At 34.1% G+C, this 20708-nt stretch overlaps 1 long non-coding RNA gene across 1 annotated transcript in view; it reads right to left on the bottom strand.

The window, feature by feature from the left end:
• The window catches only part of LOC132681205 (uncharacterized), a 48449-nt gene that overhangs the window by 9926 nt on the left and 17815 nt on the right, over positions 1–20708 (bottom strand). The window contains exons 2-3 of the long non-coding RNA XR_009610944.2: positions 5215–5451; positions 4004–4145 (exon numbers count right to left, since the gene is read on the bottom strand). This is a non-coding gene — a long non-coding RNA (uncharacterized LOC132681205). The remainder of the gene's footprint in view (positions 1–4003; positions 4146–5214; positions 5452–20708) is intronic.

Genomic DNA, 20708 nt, shown 5'->3' with positions numbered 1-20708 from the left:
TTTCTTTCTTTCTACTATATGTCCTTCATGCTATATATTTAAATATAAGTACTGGTTTAGCTGGATTCCACAATTTTCAAAATATTTTGTTTTTACTTTCTTTCAGTTTATTTCTCCTAATTTTTCTGTTGATTTCTTCTTTGACACATGGATTATTTGGAGTGTTTCTATTTTTCAAATAATTTGGCATTTTCCAGATATTTTTGTTGTTGATTTCCAATTTACACTGCAGTCAGGTTACATTATGTACAAATGGCTTGAATCCTCTTGAATTACTTTATACCCCAGAATGTTGTTCTACTTTGCAAAATGTTCTATGTGCTTTGTGAAAGATATGTGCTCTGCTGTTATTGAGTATAGTGTTCCTTAAGTATCAGTTAAGTCAAAGTATTTGTTTTATTCAAGTCTTCCATAACCTTACTGATTTTCTGTCAATTCTTTCAATCATTTATTGAGAAACATGTTGAAATCCCTGGCTGTGATATACTTTGTCTATTTCTCTTTATAGGCTTTCCAGATATTGCTATATATATATTAGTATATTGTAAATGTTTTATTATATGCAAAAATGTTTAGTATTTTTCTGTTATCCTGATGAATTGACACACTTATCATTAAAAATCATTGTGATAATGTTCTTTACTATGAAAATTATTTTGCCTGATATTCATATACCCACTACCAGTCACTTGTCATTAGCATGGTATACTTCTTTGCTTTTATTCTTATTTTGCTTGTATATTTATATTTAAAGTGTTTTTCACTGATGAATGGCTAGATGTGAGGCTGCTTTGTTAATATATACAGTTTGAATTAATCCTTCTCTAAATATTTTGTAAGTATATTCAGTTTCAAACCTGCCATCAAAACTAGTTAATAGCATTCATTGTGCATAAAGTTTTTCCTAAGTGAATAAAATTGCACATCTGCAAAAAAAATAAATTGTTTTTATTGTAGGCAGCATATAATTGGCATTGCTTTTATATACAATCTGATAATCACTGCTTTCAATTTGCATTGTGAGATGATTTACACTTATGTGATTACTTATATGCTTGGGTTTAAATTTATACTACCCCTATTATTACAATACATTATTTCACATGTGTGAAAGAATTCTACATTTGTATTTTTTAAATTCTTTTTTTAATGTTTTTTTTTTATTTTATTTTTTTTAATTTTTAATTTTTTTTTTACGTTTATTTATTTTTGAGACAGAGAGAGACAGAGCATGAATGGGGGAGGGTCAGAGAGAGAGAGGGAGACACAGAATCTGAAACAGGCTCCAGGCTCTGAGTGGTCAGCACAGAGCTCAACGCGGGACTTGAACTCACAGACCGCAAGATCATGACCTGAGCTGAAGTCGGACGCTTAACCGACATCATGACCTGAGCTGAAGTCGGACGCTTAACCGACTGAGCCACCCAGGTGCCCTTAATGTTTATTTTTGAGAGAGAGACAGAGCATGAGCAGGGGAGGGACAAAGAGACAGATACAGAATCCGAAGCATGGTCCAGGCTCTGAGCTGTCAGCACAGAGCCTGGTGAGGGGCTTGAACTCACAAGCCGTGAGATCAAGACCTGTGCTGAAGTCAAAATCTTAACTGACTGAACCACCCAGGCATCCCCAAAACTCTACCTTTGTAATTAAGGTTCAATTAACCAGCTGACTTTGAATTAATCAAAGCAAACTCCTCCTGGGTAGGCCTGACCTAATCAAATGGATTCTTTTAAAAGGCAGTCTAGAGATCAGAGAAAAACTCTCCTGCTAGCTTTGAAAAAGCAAGTTTGCCATGAGTTCCATAGTTGCAAAGAAATTTATTCTTATAACCACCACATGATCTTGAAAGAGGACCTTGGACCTCAGATGAGAATGTAGTCCTGATTAACACCTTGAATGCAGCCTGTGGAACCCTGTACAGAGAACTCATCAAAAACAAGCCTGGACTGGTAACCCAGGGAAATTTGGTAACAGAGTGAGATAATAGGTATACATTGTGTAAAGACACTAGGTTTGTGGTAATTTATGTGGCAAGTGAAACTAATACATGATTATAAAACTGTTCTGGCACTTACAGGTTAATTTAGGGTGTATAGTGTACATTGTTCACTTATCACACTTTACTAATAAATATAATTTCAAGTTTTATTTATCAAAAAATAATATATCAAGAAAGAACATTATAACAGTATTATTTTGGATTTCTTCCTTTCTGACCTGTGTGCTATTGCTGTCACACATTTTCCTTCTACATGATTCCCCCATGGTACAGGTTCATTATTTCCACTTTAGACAGTTAATTATCATTTTAAAGGATTTAAGTGATAATTTTAAAAATATTTATTTTATTTTTTTTAATGTTTATTTATTTTTGAGAGATAAAGAGAGTGCAAGCCGGGGAGGGTCAGAGAGAGAGGGAGACACAGAATCTGAAGCAGGGCTCCAGGCTCAGTGTCTGTATAGAGCCCGATGCAGGGCTCAAACACACGAACCATGAGATAATGACTTGAGCTGAAGTTGGAGGCTTAACTGAGTGGACCACCCAGGTGACCCAGTAATTTTAAAAATCTTTGCATTTATCCATAAAGTTACTGTTTCTGGTGTTCGTCATTCCTTTATTTTGAACCAGATTTCCATCTGGTACCATGTTCCTTCTACTTAGATAACTTTTTTTAGCATTCCTTGTAGTGCAGTTCTGCTGGGATGATATATTCTTTTAGCTCTGTGTCTGAAAAAGATCTTTGTTTCACTTTCATATTTGAAATACATTTTTTTTTCTGGATAAAGAATTCTAAGCAGTCAGATTTCTTTTTTTTTTTTTTTCCTTTTACAACTTTAAAATTATTTTCCACTATGTTTTTGCTTGTGTTGTTTCTAATGAGTGATCTGCTTTCAGTCTTATCTGTTTTTTTTTTTTCTGTATATAACATGTCTTTTTCCTCTGGAGGCGTTTACAATTTCCTACATTTTACTGTTGTTGAGCAATTTTATTGTGATGTGCCTTGGTGTGGTTTTCTTTATGTTTCCTGTGCTTGGGCTTGATTAGCTTCTTGATGAGTGAGTTACAAGTACTGTGACACATTCTAACTATGCATTATAAATTCACACTGTGAATCAATGTGTTCATGCACTAATATAATATCAAGTTTAAAAGCAAAACCATCCAGAATGTCTCAGAGATTATAATGATATAATGTTGAATTTGATGGATATTGAATTTCATGTGATTTGAATGACTCAGTGTTTATTATTTTTAAAGAACTGCTTAAATTCACAATTATAAAAGGAAAATGTGGATTATATACATAAATGTTGAGATTGAAAATAGTATTATAGGTTATTGAACATTTTATTTAATTATCACTGTGTGCCTTGTGGCATTACCAGTAAAGCAAAGTCTCTTTAAATTATCTAGTCATGTACATTCACTGGGAATTTGGGGGAAGGGTCCCTTTTGGGTGTAGTACTCTATTAATATGTTGTGATGGTCTTTTTTTTTCAAGTTTTTTTAATGTTTATTTATTTTTGAGAGACAGAGAAAGAGAGACACAGAACATAAGCAAGGGGTTGGGGTGGGGAGCAGAGAGAGGGAGACACAGAATCTAGCAGGCTACAGGCTCTGAGCTGTCAGCACAGAGCCCTACGCAGGGCTCAAACCCACAAACTGTGAGACCATGACCTGAGCTGAAGTCGGAGGCTTGAATGACTGAGCCACCCAGGTGCCCCTAATATGTTGATAGTCTTAATGAACCTCAAAGACAACATCTATTATTACTATTTAAATCCTAGTATACACTTTCTGTTTTATGGCAACATAATGAAATCATACAATAAAATGCTTCAAGAAACTTTCAAAACTGGTAACACTTTATGGTCTGGCAGAGGCTAACCCAACACTCTTAAATAGCATGTTCCTGGCAGCTGCCCTGTGAGTACAGCAGGGGAGATATTGGCATTCCAGTCCTGCCTACCAGTTTCACAATACCACCTGCCCTGAACATACCTGCTGAGAATGCTGGGGTCATGGAAGAATCCAAAGGTCAGGCTTCTGGTTTTGGTGTAGCTTTAGAGGAGATAGAAAAAGCTCGGAGGGAAATTTTCTCTGTATTTTTTCTCAGCAAAAGGAAAGTATATCCTCTAAAACCCTGTGTAAGAAGTGAAAAAATAAAAAGAGGACATTTATTCTGCAGCTAAAGTAGGAAAAAAACACAACTTAGAGTCATGAGTTAAAAGTCAGTAAACATATTGTAGTTCTTTTCCAAAGAGCTCAGTTGAGATAACGGTTCTTTAGGAAGGTGTAAGGAATAATAGTACTTATGATTTGTAAAAGCTGTCATTTGAGGTGGTCAGAATGCAAGACTATAATGCTGAATTGAAGTATAAGACAAACAACAAGCTTCTGAAATCATAAATCCGGCATGCAATTTTGAGAAGTGAGGTACATTTGTTTTGAGTGGGCTATTGGTGAGCCTAGGCCAAACAGTCTTTGGAATTGAAAGCAAGGCTCATATGACTTGTTATAAATTTTATATGTTTCAGACCTAGTGAGGTTCAAAAGTGAGGAATTTGTTTGCATTCTGATGCAATACCAATTGTATTAACAGATGTTTAAGGATGAATGTTCTAAACCAAAGGCATTTGTTTGATATTTTCAGCATCATTTTTTCTACCCACATATGTCAAAACAATTCTGAACAGCATGCTTTCCAAACTGCTAGTAATTTCTTTAGAGAACTTCAGAAGCAAAAGTAATTAACTAAGCAAATAAAGTTTGTATAAAATTAGAACCTATTCAAGTAGAACAAATTTTTTTTTTGTTAAGAGCTAATAAAGAGGGATCACAGTGAATGAGATTAAATTTCTTTTTCACAAATATTAATATTCTTTGTACTATTATGGGCTACGTATTCTGATTCAGGTATTAATAGTTGCCATAGTCCAACTGTTTCCGTGGTGGAGAAGGAAATGTTCACCTTTTATATTATCTTTTTGAATAATTTTTAAATTTACAATTTTTAGTAAAGAAATAAGCCTGGAGGTCAGCAAACTATACTTATAGAATCAATATTGGCTTATTGATGTTCTCCAAGGCATGTGCTTTTCTTCTATTTACCCACAGCATAAACTAAAAACTGTCAGTGTGCAGGACCCAGAGAAGAGCAGCATCGTTCTGTGGACAACAACCATCATATATACCTTGCAGCAGAAACTTACTGTATGGGTCATTCTCTCCACACACATATCAGTATACCCAGGTCAGGTTAAGCTGTTGAGTCATTTTGGTATCTTAGAGCACTTTTCCTTGTGTGGAATCCTCTTCTTTGTAGACAGGCCTAATTATAGTCATTGACGATTATCCAATGAACAAGTCTTCTAGAACATGTAGATACCTGTTTCCTACCCAACTCCTCCTTAAGAATCCCGGTACCTCTGGGAATCCTGAGAGAAAGACTGGAAAAGAAACAGACTCTTGGCAAAAGAAGTGGGCTGGAATTAGTTTTTGAATTCTCTAAACAATGAGTTTGCACAGCAATGGAACTTTAAACTGGTACCTCCACTAACCATAATTCTATAGAGTTGATTGCTTTGAAAGATCTGTAACATACCACACTGTAAAAATACAAATAATTAACAAGATGAATTATAGAATTTATTGTTTTATCTCAAGTCTAATTGGTTATTAAAATCACAGGAATATTTTTGAGTGTTAATCAGTGTATACATGCAACTTCATATCTCTATGGTAACTTGGTCATCATTTCCCTCAGTATTTAATTTTTATTGTATTAAATATATTAAATATTAAATACATATAAAGTATTACTTTTACCTTAAATTCCAAGTTGCAGATTATGTTCTTATTGCATACCAATGCAATGAAATGAGGAGCTATTTCTACTGCTAAAAAGCATGTATTGATTAAAGAGTTATAGCTATAATCATATTAAATCCCCAAACTGTGGCAGATGCTGGTTAAAAAAAAATGCAGAGGCACCGGGGTGGCACAGTTGGTTAACCATCCTACTTTGGCTCAGGTCCTGATCTTGGGTCCGTGGGTTCAAGCCCCACATTGGGCTCTGTGCAGACAGCTTAGAGTCTGGAGCCTGCTTCAGATTCTGTGTCTCCCTGTCTCTCTACCCTCCCCTGCTTGCACTCTGTCTCTCTCTCTCTCAAAAAATAAAATAAAAAGTTAAACAAAAGTTTTTTTAAATACAGAAATCTCGCATATTCTCACAAAAGATAGGATAATCTCATTTTTTCCAATACAAAACCATTTTTGTAAATAAACAAGTCTTCTGTAATGTGAAGCAATTGCTTTTTGCAAAAAATGATACTTCAGTATAAAAAATTAATTCAGTTCATAGAAGATGGTTAGAGCTTGACAAGTTTTATTCCAAAAATAAATAAAGGTCTGTCACTGTACATTTCTCAGACTCTAGCAATCTTTCACACAAGGTATTATCTGTAATTTCATTGAAAATAAACATGACTACTTTCTACCATGCATAAAGATATATAGTTATATGTTATTCAAGGCCAAGTGAATTATTCTGTGTTACTGACTGGTTTACATTAGGTAATTTGTGAGAAATAAGGAAATCCTACAATAACAAAGCACATGGATTGCTTCAAAATTGAAATGCTGCTATAAGGAAGCTCACACAGCAAGATGCCTTTCTTTGCACAGTAAGAGACCCACCTTTTGAGAAATACAGTCTGCACAGGTTTATAACATCATGATCTTAAAAAAAAAACACACTTTTCAGAAAGCTGTTCAGTATCTATAGATTCTATGAAGCAGAAGTCATGCTGATGTCTGACAGGTGTGAAAAAAAATTAGGGTTCAGCAGGGTTTTTACATGACCACAGTTTGTGCTGAATCCACGCAGCAAATTTTTTGTGTGTTTTTAGTCTTCAGTGGAGAACAAAACCAGCTGTATGCTAAAACAGCCCCTCCTTTCCCCACCATACTCTAGAATCCATCTCCCACGTGCTGGGGAAAGGGAAATCTTTCTTTTCCATCACTTTAGCAGAATGATGAATTCCCCAATCCAGTGGAATTTACTCTTCAGTTTAACTGTTTAAAAAAAAACATATCTGTTGTGTTATGTAGGCCCAGGGCCTCAGAAAAACAAACAGGCAAAAGCACAGCGACCCCAAAACTTCCCTGATCTAGGAGTTACGAAACCTGCTCCTGTCATATAGCACTGATCTATCCATTTATCTCTAGGGTCCTCAGTTTACCCGCTTACATAATTACATAGTTGAACGGGGTAACAGAGTAGCTCCCTAAAAGATTTATCTGATTCTAAAACAGAAGTTTTTAATCTGATCATTCAGTATTGTCTCTCTGGTTTCCTACAAACTTAAAAGAGTCAGTAACTGACAAAGCTTGATTTACTGTGAAATAGATTCTTAAGAGACAATAGCAATTTATAATCACAAACTACTTACTATATCCTCTATTAATATTCCGTTGTCACGTGAAGTAATTGTATTTTATTTTTTCCATTCTAGAAGTGTTAAGAAAATATCTCCATTGAACAAAAATACCTCCCAGTGACAATTTACTTTTTGTTATTATCTGCTCCTTGTTTTCTTTTCTAAATTTTTTTTACTTTCAGTAAATTAGATGAAATAGTGAAATAGATTGAACCTGTATTGCGATAGTAGTTGTTTCCTTTTTATTCCCATCAAGGTATCTTTCTTTTTTTCTGGTTCATGTAAGCTCACAGCTGCCTCAGACACTACCTAAGAAGAATGCCACTTCCTTATCCACAACATGAAGTTAGAGTCACACACCCCACACTTTTTTCACATGGCTGTCCAAGGAACTACTATTGTTAATACAACCATGCTTTGAAACATTACTTTTCTCACCATCACTACTATTTAGTAAAGTTTAATTTGTATTTGGCTAAGTTGGAAAAAAGTTCAAATCTGAATAAAGCATGGCATTCTGCAAACAGACGCTTCAAGTAGTAACACAATCGACAATAAGATGGGAACAGGGCAAACTAGATGTTTAGCATCAGCAATACAGAAAAAACAAAGGCTAAAATGCTATTTATTTTTTTGACAGAGAGAAAGAGAGAGAGAGCGAGAGTTGAGAGCGAGAGCGAGAGAGAGAGAGAGAATGAATTCCAAGCAGGCTCCTCGTCAGTACAGAGCTAGGCAGGGCTTGATCTCAGGAACTGTGGGATCATGACCTGAGCCAAAAACAGTCAGACACTCAACCAACTGAGCCATCCAGGTGGCCCTAGAATGTTATTTTAAAATTCAACAATTGGGTATTACTCTATAAATACTGGATACAAAACAATACCCAGGAAAGGCAGGGTAATTTAGTATGCAATAATTAAATTGGTATGTGGCAGAGGATAGAGTTATCCTTGAAACAATAAAAAAAAAAGTGTATTGCAAGTGTTGCTCTTTTCCCAATTAATAACAGACATAGCTTTCAATAAATGTATACACTAATATGTTTCTTTTCTTTTTATTTTTTTTTAACATTTATTTATTTTTGAGACAGAGAGAGACAGAGCATAAACGGGGGAGGGTCAGAGAGAGGGAGACACAGAATCTGAAACAGGCTCCAGCCTCTAAGCTGTCAGCACAGAGCCCGACGCGGGGCTCGAACTCACGGACCATGAGATCATGACCTGAGCCGAAGTCAGACACTTAACCGACTGAGCCACCCAGGCGCCCCTACACTAATATTTTTCAATGTAGGAAGTTCACAGTGTAGAGAAAAGCTGAAGAACTGGAATTATATAGGTAATATATTTCAGGAAATGGAAAGGTCATTTTCTCAAAGACATAAAGTAAAACTACACAGATATCTAGATCTAGGAAGTTATGTACTGAGAAAATTTCCACATACACATACACTGCCTGCCCTCTCACATACACATAAGCACACACAAATGTACAAATGTCAGTTTGTAGATAGAGTTAATAAGAGTAGAGAAACAGCTTAACTCAGATTTCGAGCGGTAATAAGATTAACTTCCAAAGCATATTTTTTAGCTTTAAATGCTTGCCAATTTTTAAAATTTTGTTCATTTTTGTAAAGAAAATGTTAGAAAAGGTTTGAACTTACATTGCCTTTTGTGGTAAAATGTGACACACATTAACAATGTTCACAAAACTACTCTGCACCTTAATAAAAGTATTTTATACATAAACTGTTTTATAGTGTTTTGAGCCCTGAGAATGCAATTCTCTTCATTCTGGTAATTACTCCCTGGCCAATCACAGATGACAATTTCATTGTGCCTGATCTGATTCTTAACAAAGAAGATCAAATTAGAAAGAGTCTTACATTGATAAGAAATTCTCCTTTCTTATACATTTGTCAAAATGAATTGAACTAAATAAAAATGTATGCGAGATTCATTTTGGAATTTTAAAATATATAGTTATTATTTATATTGCTCTCTATTAATTTAGCCATATTATAAATTGAGCAGTTTAATGGATTAACGTCTCCTGCTCATTGAGAACATTAGCAAGAAAAAGATCCACTACTCCTTTAGTATCACAGTTTAATTGCTAATATAAACCAGGATTTATCCTTATTCACATCATCTTCTTGCTTTACTTGATTCCTATGATTGCTGCTTATGTCCTGTCAACTTAATTATAATTTCATGCTAACTTCTTTCTGCAATTCTTGCAAGGATTATCAATTATGTATTTATTTTTTCCATCCAGATGACCCCTGCTACTGTAGCTAGATACATCTAACATTGAACTTCTCACTTCTTTCTTTGACTCATGTATGTACATTTCCTTGAATTTCTCTCATTTCACTTGTACTGTCACTGTCCCCTTGTTTTTCCATATCTGTTTGTGGGGATGGCTCTTTCAGTAAACTTTAAACTTCTAAAAGGAAGTCTATCTTATTCCTCTCTATATAGCTCATTCTATTGCATAGTACAGTTAAGAACACTGAATCTGGGACCAGACTGTCAAAGGTGAAATCTCAGCTATTTATTTTACTAGTGATGTGATATTGGGCAAATTGATTAGCCATTTTTTTTTTTTTTTTGGTTTTTCTAGTATTGCAAAATAGGAACTACAATAGTTCCACCTCATAGGGCACTATTCAGGATTAATTGAGATAACAGATGTGAAATAAACAGAAAGCACTTAATAACTGTTAATTACATGGGGTGCCTGGGTGGCTCAGTCGTTGAGCGTCCGACTTTGGCTCAGGTCACAATCTCGCGGTCTGTGAGTTCGAGCCCCACATCAGGCTCTGTGCTGACAACTCAGAGCCTGGAGCCTGCTTCGGATTCTGTGTCTCCCTGTCTCTCTGCCCCTCCCCTGCTCAGTCTCTGCCTCTCTCTCTGTCAAAAATAAATAAACATTAAAAATAAAAAAAAAATAACTGTTAATTACAAATTATTATTGCATTTAGTATTATTTCATTTCCACGCCTGCCACAGTGACTAAACTATTTGTACTGAATGACTAAATCAATTAACGCAGGCAGCCAAGAACTAAATTGCAATAATCCTAAAATGTCCTTGTTTCAAAGGAAAAAAAAACATGTTACTTCAGATGTAAAATTATTAAATTAACAATTGTTTACAAATGATTTATAGTAAAGATGTTCTCTGGTACAAGAAAACTACAGGCCAAATCCTAAAGGTACTGGCCATATATTTAGAGGTTACTGATACTATAATCTTCACAATTTCCTCTAGAATAGGAATTAAGAAAAAAATTTAGCTTGGCATACAATTTTCCCAAACATATTTGTTTACATCAAAGAAGAGTTTCTCAAGGTATATTCTTCAAAACATTGGTATGAGCCGATAGCTAGTACTTGGGAGAATAGAGCTCTCTGGCCAATAGTTTTGTGATATAATGTGTTAAAGAGCTAAGCAGATGTTTTCACTGCAGTAATTCCCATAACTTTTAATTTCATTATGTAACTTTCATTATGATACCTAGAAAAGGAAGTCTATGGAACAGACTTTTCCCTAAATTTATTAAACTTCAGTATGAGAGAATCATTTAGGACTCAGGGCTCTGTCAAGCAAGCAACTAGGAAAAAACTAATTTAAACTTTTATTTGTTTATTTCCTTATTGTTTGATTTGGATTCTACCTGCATAGTGGATTCAGTTCTTTACATAAAGGGGAACAGAATGCATAGGAACATAATTTTCCTAATAACACTGGACTCTTTGTCCCCTATTTATTTTGTCAATATTCTTTCTTGGATTTTGTAGGGCCAGTCAGTGGCACACTGGAACTTTAGGAAGGGATAAGGAAGAGGAAAGTTATAGAAGTAATGGAAAATTTCCTGAGGACATCTCAGTCTCTTTCCTTTCTTAGCATATTAGATGATACTGTATTTAGTGGGATTGCCAAAATATTTTTTTGTGTGGTCAGTTGGGAGAAGGGTACTTTAGAGAATGTGGAAGATAGTAAAAAAGTTTATTTTACTTAATAACTAAGACAATGTCATTTATATGTCTTCTTTTGTTCAAGGGAAAGGACTCAAAACTTAAATGCATGTTTATTCAAGTATATCTCATAGAAATTCATGAATTAAACTCATCTGCCTTATGTAATTAAAAGTCTTAGGGGTACTTATAATATAATTGAATTATAAGGTGCCCTGAGAGCTTTTGAGGGAGAAAACCATAAAACTTAAATGGCTCTCTGGCTGACTGCAGAATGAATGAGGCCTCTATAATTCATTAACGGATGATCCCAAGATCCTTAAAACTTGAATAAACAGTGAGACCTCTTAAGAATCTTTGTCGTTCTAAAATCTAAGTAAAACATGTTTAATTTCCTCCTTTTCTTTATTTAAAACACAAACAACACTTAAGCCTTCCAAATGATCCACATTATTTGTAGCTTATTTTTTTAATTCTTTTCCCACTCCAGTTCAAATTAGCTTATTTCCTTTTTTTTATTTTTCGTTTTTTTTTGTCACATTTATGAGTATTTCCCCAACAAATAACATTGAAGAGGAAAAACATAAAACAGTGCTTATGATGCCACAGGTATGTGTGCACCACATGCATGTTTGTGTTTAATATAAATTTTTCTAAAAGTATATTACTAAGCCAAAAGAGGAGAGAAGGAGAGAGGGAAAGAGGGAGGGAGGGAGACAAAACAAACATGTAAAACACTCAGAACGTGGAGCTGAACTCTTGCCATTGTGAACCTTATTCCTTCCTCCTCCTTGCATGCATTTGTTCATTTTGTGAAAAGCAGAAGCTGACAGAAGATTCCCTATGATTCTTACTCAGTGTCTGGTGCTCATGCTCAGAGAGGAGAAGGGAAATGCCACAGCTGTTTACTCGCTTTGTGCACTCCCTCTCTTTGTGACCAGAACCATCCAATTACCATAATACTTCACTGTAACATGGTATACTCACTGTAAATACTGGAGACTTAAATATACCAGTGAATTGGGGCGCCTGGGTGGCTCAGTCGGTTAAGCGTCCGACTTCAGCTCAGGTCACGATCTCGCGGTCCGCGAGTTCGAGCCCCGTGTCGGGCTCTGGGCTGATGGCTCAGAGCCTGGAGCCTGCTTCCGATTCTGTGTTTCCCTCTCTCTCTGCCCCTCCCCCGTTCATGCTGTGTCTCTCTCTGTCTCAAAAATAAAAAATAAAAACGTTAAAAAAAAATTTAAAAAAAAAAAAATATACCAGTGAAAAAGAAAGACTGATTTCAGAAGATTAAAGAAATGTAAGAAAAAAACAGCAGATTCGTGAGGAAGTACTCTGAAAATCACTTTAGTTCTCTCAGATTATTAGGTCAAAAACAAATCACTCTTACTATTATATTTCAATTTATATTCTCATCTTTCCTATTTCTCATATCTGAAGTGCAACAACCAAATCACCACATCACTCCATCAAATTTCCATATAATAGTATCCGTGTTCCATTTTCTTTCTTGGAGAATCTTGTTAACATTGCTTTCACACAGGCACTGATGCTAAGAGTGAAGTTTACACAAAGGCAGGTTTACTCAACAATTCTATATGCCAATGACAATACCACCTTGCTGTAGAAGTTGGCACTTCCACTTAGATGTGGCACAAGTTTATTTCAATTTTAATTGTTTTATTACTTTATTTTATTAATTTATTAATTTATGTGTCAGTCCTTGCAGTCCTATTTATTCCAAAGCATCATAGATCTATCTGTACTATATACATAACCACTATTATTTAACAGAGAAATAATTACTGACCCTCTTAACAATATTTTAAGTGTATAATACAGTATAACATTGTTAACATTGTAACTACTGGTACAATTTTGTACAACACATCTCTAGAACTTCTTCATCAAAAACCAAGATAACCTTTTAGGTATTCAGACATATATTAGAAGGGTTATCTTCATTTCTACAACAGATGATTTTTTCTTTGTGTGACTTTTCACTTACAAATAGTACCCGGTGGGTTAAGAAGCATCCATCTAATTCTTAAAAATTATATTTCTGTAGTTTACTCTTCATATTAAAGTCTCAAATTACCATGTTTTATTTATTTTTATTAATGTTTATTTATTTATTTTGACAGTGAGGGTGAGAGAGAGAGCATCAGGGAGGGATAAGCTGAGAGAGGGAGAGAAAATTGCAAGCAGGCTGTCTGACACAGGGCTTAAACTCGCAAACCGTGAGATCATGACCTGAGCTGAAACCAAGAGTCGGATGCTGAACTGAATGAGCCACCTAGGCACCCCTCAAATTACCATGTTTTAAAGTGTTAAGCTGCATGCTATTGAATGCTGCATGCTTCCTTAACAAAACTAATGAAACTAGTATAGATCAGATATATTGTATCTCAAGCACTGAAGCCAGGAAGTTTTCCATATGACAAAGTTGATACTTTTAGCACTTTCTGTAAAATTATAGGTCTCACTGAAAACAGTGGCTCAAGCTTTTCTTTCACAATCATGCTCAACTGCTAATATGAAATGCATGAGAAAATTCTAGTACTAGAGCACTGGGAAGAAAATGAACTTCAAAGAATTCCTTCTCATCAGATCTATGTGGTAATCTGAAAGAAATCAGTAAATAGCAAAATAAGCATTGATTTTACTCTTTATTTCTTTCTTCCTCTCTTCTTTTCTTGTAATAAAAAAAATATCTCAAAGAAGGCAAAATGGGGCCAACTCTATTTGTTTCTGAGCACTTAAATACCCCATCTCCCAGACAAAAAAAAAAAAAAAAAAAAAAAGGAAAAAAAAACATATCAAAACAAAAATGCAGTCCTTGCTGTTAGAGATGTTCTTATTTATAGGCATTAGCACTTAACCTGCAAAACTTTCAAGAGAATTATCCATGGCAATTTTCTATGTTCTTAGGATGACAGACATCATGAAATACCTCATTTAAACTTTTTAGTATAACAAGAGATCATCATCAATCAAGTGAAACAGGGACATAACTTGTCAGTATTAACATACTCAGTTTTTAGATAACATACAGTATACTTACACAAAACAAATACAAAAACTGAGATAAATAAGCGAGAAATATATTTATATTGCTTTTCAAAGGTAGATTAATTTTTCAACTAAAATATCTTACATGTCATCTTTGTTCCTGGTTCTTTGATAATTATTAAGAGAAATTAAGGTACAAACTATGTATATGTGGACACAATTTTATAGAAAAATTTGAAGTTTAAACATAGTTTACATAAAGTCCCTCTTGTTATTACTTCAAAAGTCCACATATACTATTTCATAATTAAACACACTTATGACATAAATATTCCAAAAAATAATCATATGATAAAACATTTAGCCCAGATGCACTCAAACTGATTAGAAAATAATTGTTCTAGCTAATAGCAGTGCAGTAGTTTGTGGAAAGAGAGATTTTTTAAAATTTTGTTTTGTTTTCTTTTTAAAAATTTTTTTTTTTAACGTTTTATTTATTTTTGAGACAGGGAGAGACAGAGCATGAACAGGGGAGGGTCAGAGAGAGGGAGACACAGAATCTGAAACAGGCTCCAGGCTCTGAGCTGTCAGCACAGAGCCCGACGCGGGGCTCGAACTCACGGACCGCGAGATCATGACCTGAGCTGAAGTCAGACGCTTAACCGACTGAGCCACCCAGGCGCCCCATTGTTTTGTTTTCTTACATAATATGCACCACCCAAAGTCCATATGCCCCCAAATGGAAAAGATAAATCTTTTACTATAGCAGAGGCATAATATTTATTTTTTTAGTTTCGCATTTTTATTTAAATTCTAGTTAGTTAACATACAGTGCAATATTAATTTGAGGAGTAGAATTTAGTTACTCATCACTTACGTACAACACCCAGTGCTCTTCAAGAGGCACAATATTTCTGTCTCACTTCAGAATTTTAAAAAACACAACATAAAATAGAACAAAACAAAACACCAGGTGTACCATGAACTGTTTTAATCTTGTGATATCCAGTCATTCCCTTCACAACACAGATATGCAAAGAAACACAAACACAAATGTCCATATACATTCAAATTCAAAAATTTCCCATACCATAATAATTCCATTAGTCAACAGTCATTTTTCTTTTCCTCAGGTAAAATAGTTCCAAATTTTTAATTGTAATATTTACTAAATTGATTAGAGCTTTGACATTAGATTAGCAGTAGTGACTAAAATAGATAAACATTATTAATTTGTGGGGATTTTTAAATGTTGACTCTCAACATTTGTATTTTTAGTATCTGGTCCAAATGCCTACTAATTACCAATTTTTATGAGAAGTTAAGGGAAAATTTAACTTCCATTAATGATAGAGTGAAGACTTTGTGTAAGGACATCCTATTCTAAAATAATGAGACAAGCCAGAATCATATTTCAATAAATTTATAATCAGACATTCAAAGAAATATTTTAGAAGGATTTTTAGTATTAGAGAATGACTCATTTTAAAAAATGGAAACATACAAATTCATCACTTACTAATATTTAAATATATGAGTGTCAAGAGTAAATATTAACTCAAGAACAAAGACTTTTTATAGAGTCTAAAATGATTATCATTGAGGCTCCTGGGTGGCTCAGTTGGTTAAATGTCCAACTTTGCTCAGGTCATGACCTCAGGTTCATGGGTTCCAGCCCTGCCTTGGGCTCTGTGCAGACAGCTCAGAGCCTGGAGACTGCTTCGGATACTGTGTCTCCATCTCTTTCTCTCTCTGTCCCTCCCCTGCTTGTGCTCTATTTCTCTCAAAAATGAATAAACATTAAAAGAATAATAAAAAAATAAAAATATTACCATCTATTTCTTGCAAAATTAATAGAAAAAGGCCTAAGGGTATTCATTTCTAGTTTTGCATATTATGATATCATATTCTGCATTCAGCTTACATCTTAGGAGGTATGATAGGAAAGCTTATCCAGACACCTGTTAAAATAAACATTTCATTGATTTTAGAGTATTGTTATTGGTATACATAATTGTTCAAGAAGAAAGTCAATGTTATGTGAAACTGTCACTATACATTTATAGAAAACTGTAACTATATGATAGCAGTTTCATCAATAAACACAGTAAGTGAAGTAGCCACACACCATTATACTGCGGAGCTAAGGGAAATCTGCAAAAAAAAAAAAAACAAAAAGACAAAAAAAAAAAAAAAAAGAAAGAAGAATAAAGAAAGAAAGAAAGAAAAGAAATTTACAAATTTACAAAGTGTTCAAATATTAGGAAACTGAAGTTGGGATTCATGGTGGCATGCCCCAAGTCTGGAAAAGTTGAGATTTTCTATAACTCAAAATAGAACTTCCGTCCTGGAATAACAAAATGAGCATGTGGACAAGCACACACACACACACACACACACACACACACACACATTTATACACACACCATATATATATATACATATATATATATACACATATATATATACATATATATACATATATATACATATATATACATATATATACATATACATATATATACACATATATATACATATATACACATATATACATATACATACATATATATACATATATATACATATATACATATACATATATATACACACATATATATGTATATATATATATAATGTTTTCATATATAATATATATATATATATATATATACATATATATATATAATATTTACCTAAAATTACTAGAAAATAAGTTGGAACTAAGTGTATCCCAAACTGACATTGTCCTGCTGGCCATGATTTAAACTTTTCTGCTTATTGGCATTGTGTGTGGGGGGGGAGGGGGAGGATGGGGGGCGTTCTTTTCTGTTTATTCATCCCCATGCTTTTTTTTTTAATTTATTTATTTCAATTCCAGTTAGCTAAAATATAGTGTAGTAATCACCCCTGCTATTTTCCAGGGCCCAGGACATTTGAAAGCACTAGCAATGTACAAGATGCAGGCAAACCATGGAAGATAGCAAACTCCAGATTTTCTTTGGACCTTATTATTTAGCTTTTAAAACAAATTATTCTTAGGGAGGGTATCTTTTCTGCTTTTCATCAGTCTCTGTATATGTTCAGGAAGACAATACTGTTAATCTTCTCAGGTTGAAGCATTCAAACAAAATCTGTATATATCTGCCAAGGGGAGTCTCTGTGAAGTTAGCTATTTAACTAAATGACCTTTAAAATTTCTCCCCCAAACAAGTGCCATTTATTTCATTAGAGGTTAACAGAAACAAATCAAAGTTCTTTATAACAATTCATTTTACTCAGCAGTCAAAAAATATTTAAGGTCCCACTAATGACTGGAAATTGCATGATATCAGAATATCACGGAAATAAAATAGTTTTGGATGCTATCATCACTGATTTTTTATTCTAGTTGGGGAAAAAGATGACAAAATAAAATTAAGTGTTTGTAATTATAGTACTTGTAATAATGAGCTGAAATTAAGAGATGGGTTGAGAAAGCAATAGATTCGTATAAAACACTCATTTGTATAGGCTGTTTATTAGAGAAAATATCTCAGAAAAGGAAATATTAAAGCATATACCTAATGGATCAGAGGTTCATTAGAGTGGAAGCAGAACACTCCAGGTAGAAGGAAAAGCATACATGTTGGCACTCTGCCTGGAAAGATTTTGAAGTGGTTAATGAACTTAATCATCAGTTGGCCTAGAACACAATTTTTGAGAAGGACAGTCAAAAACAATTAAAATTGAAAATTAGGTAAGGACCAAATTATGACATGTCTTGGTGAGTCATTAAAAGGATGCCTGATTTTTTTTAATTGCAATGAAAATTGAAAAAAGCACTGAGGTACCACAACACAATTATCAGAATTGCCAAAAACTAGAGCGCTGACATTAAATGTGGACAAGGACGTGGAGCAATGGGACCTTTGTTCATTGCTGGTGGCAATGCACAACAGTGAAGCCAGACACTTTGGAGGTTTCTTACAAAACTAAACACACTCTTACCATAAGATCCAGATATCATCCTTTTGGTATTTACCCAAAGGAAGGAAAAACTTATGTCTGCACAAAAGCCTGCACACAGATGTTTGGAGGGGTTTTACTCATTACAGCCAAAACGTGGAAATAAGCAAGGTATTCAGTAGGTGATAAATAGTCTGTGGTACATCTAGACAATGAAATATTCAGTGCTAAAAGTAAATTGGCTATCTAGCCATGAAAAGACATGAACCTTAAGTGCATATTATTAAGTGAAAGAAGTCATTGTGAAAGATCTACATGCTGTATTATTCCAACTATATGACATTCTGGAAAAGGCAAAACTATGGAAACAATAAGATGATTAATGACTGTGGGAGTTTGTTTAAGATGGAGGGAAAGGGGGAGGGAGAAGCACAGAAGATTATTAAGACGGGGAAAATACACTGTGTGGTACTATACTGAAAGCTACATGTCCAAACCCACAGATTGTACACCATCAAATGTAAATGCTAATTTAAACTACAGACTTTGGGTAATTGTGATATGTCAATGTATGTTCATCAATTTTAACAACTGTACCATGCTAGTGGTGGATGTTGATGCAGGGGTCCAGAGTGCATAATGGAAATTTTGGTACTTTCTTATCAATTTTGCTGTGAACCTAAAACTGCTCTAAAAATATAAAGTCTTTAATAAAAAAAAAAAAAAAACTGCAGTGAAGAGCTGTTAAAGGGATTTTAATGGAGATATTAACATGATCTAATGTACATTTTAATGGCACTTTTGTTGCTCTGTGGAGTGTGCAATTGAGGGGACAAGCAGTAGACACAGAAAAGCTGTTAGAGCAGTCAACATGAGAAATTTTTATATTCTCTGTCAAGGTGGCATAGAAAATTAAAATACACTGACGTATATATTATATGTATTTTGTAGATAGGTGGACTAGGTGTGGGGATAGAAAAAGAAAACAGAATTAACATGTATTAGCAGTTTCTACCATTAAAATAAAACAGTTTCTATCATTAATAATTGATGGATTATGGTAACATTACATTCATGGCTGGGGTGAACATACATCTTTTTTTCTGGAACAATCCTAATTTACACTTTTATGCCCTAGAGTGTTCCACTTACAGAAAATGATACGGTTGGCATGGTTTTAAAAAGAGTGGAGGTGGTAGTTAGCTTTGTATATGGTTGAGATATATAAATACATTCAAGTGGAGTTTTATAAAAGTCACAATTTTTATACATTTTCAAGTGGAGAGTCAGATGTTAGATGAATGTACGAACTGAATACTTTGATCAAATTTACGGATTGAAATACTCCCTTTGGAAATGCTTGAGATGTGCCTATTACCTTTGTGTAAAAGAAATATGATACTTAAGCCTATCTGATTTTATGAATCTCTTGGGAAGTGCCAACTTTTTAATGTGCATTTTATATTCTTCCACTTCCTTAATGTTTGAAAACTCCTTCCTGCTAACATAAAAATCATGCAAATGACTTTTATTTTCTTCTTTTCCTATGCTGATAATACAGATGAGAAAAAAAACCCATGAAATTCTGTAATTTTGGCTTCATTCATAGCCATCCTGCAACTTCCGCTGTACCTCAAAACTGTTTGAATTTGATTAATTTTAGGTAACATTTTATTCAAAATTTTCAAACTTAAGTAAAGTACAAATGCTAAAATAAATTTCAAGCTTGCAAGAATCCTAAGTAACTCCAGGACTCTACTGTTACCAGTTTGATAAATATTTCTCTGAGAAATTGAAGTATGTCTTCTATGAAACAATCTTACTGGGTAGAAGAAACAGAGATCATAGTTCAGGGCTGCTAAGCAGGTGAAATTTGAAGATTAAGATACTGGAGAGGAGAGAACTATAAAGAGAAAAAGTTTAAGAAATCTGCATGTAGTACTGTGTGTCTCTGGCCAAATTATAAGCTGGAGAGGCCTGGAGAAAACACGGACTGGAGACCATGTCTTGAATTACAACAACTCTAGCCCTCCTGAAAGGGCTAGTCTGGATCTTATCCAAGTAGGCCCAAATACACCTTGGCAGAGAAATCTCATCCAGTTGTAAATATATTTCCTGCAAGGATAAAAATCTACAATCTTTAAATAAAATAAAATCTACAATCTCAACAAAGTAGCAATCCAAGAGATCAGAAGTTTTTAATTACAAATTTATAATGCATGTGAAGAAACAGAGAAGTTAAATCCATAGTGAAGCAAAACCCCATCAATAGGACAAAACCTAGACATAGGTCACATACTAGAATTAGCATTCAAGCAACAAATAT

Source organism: Panthera onca, chromosome A1 (assembly GCF_046562875.1).
Source record: "Panthera onca isolate mPanOnc1 chromosome A1, mPanOnc1 haplotype 2, whole genome shotgun sequence".
Classification (NCBI taxonomy): domain Eukaryota; kingdom Metazoa; phylum Chordata; class Mammalia; order Carnivora; family Felidae; genus Panthera; species Panthera onca.
Note: the sequence above shows the minus strand (reverse complement) of the source record. Positions and strands in the feature narration are given on the sequence as shown.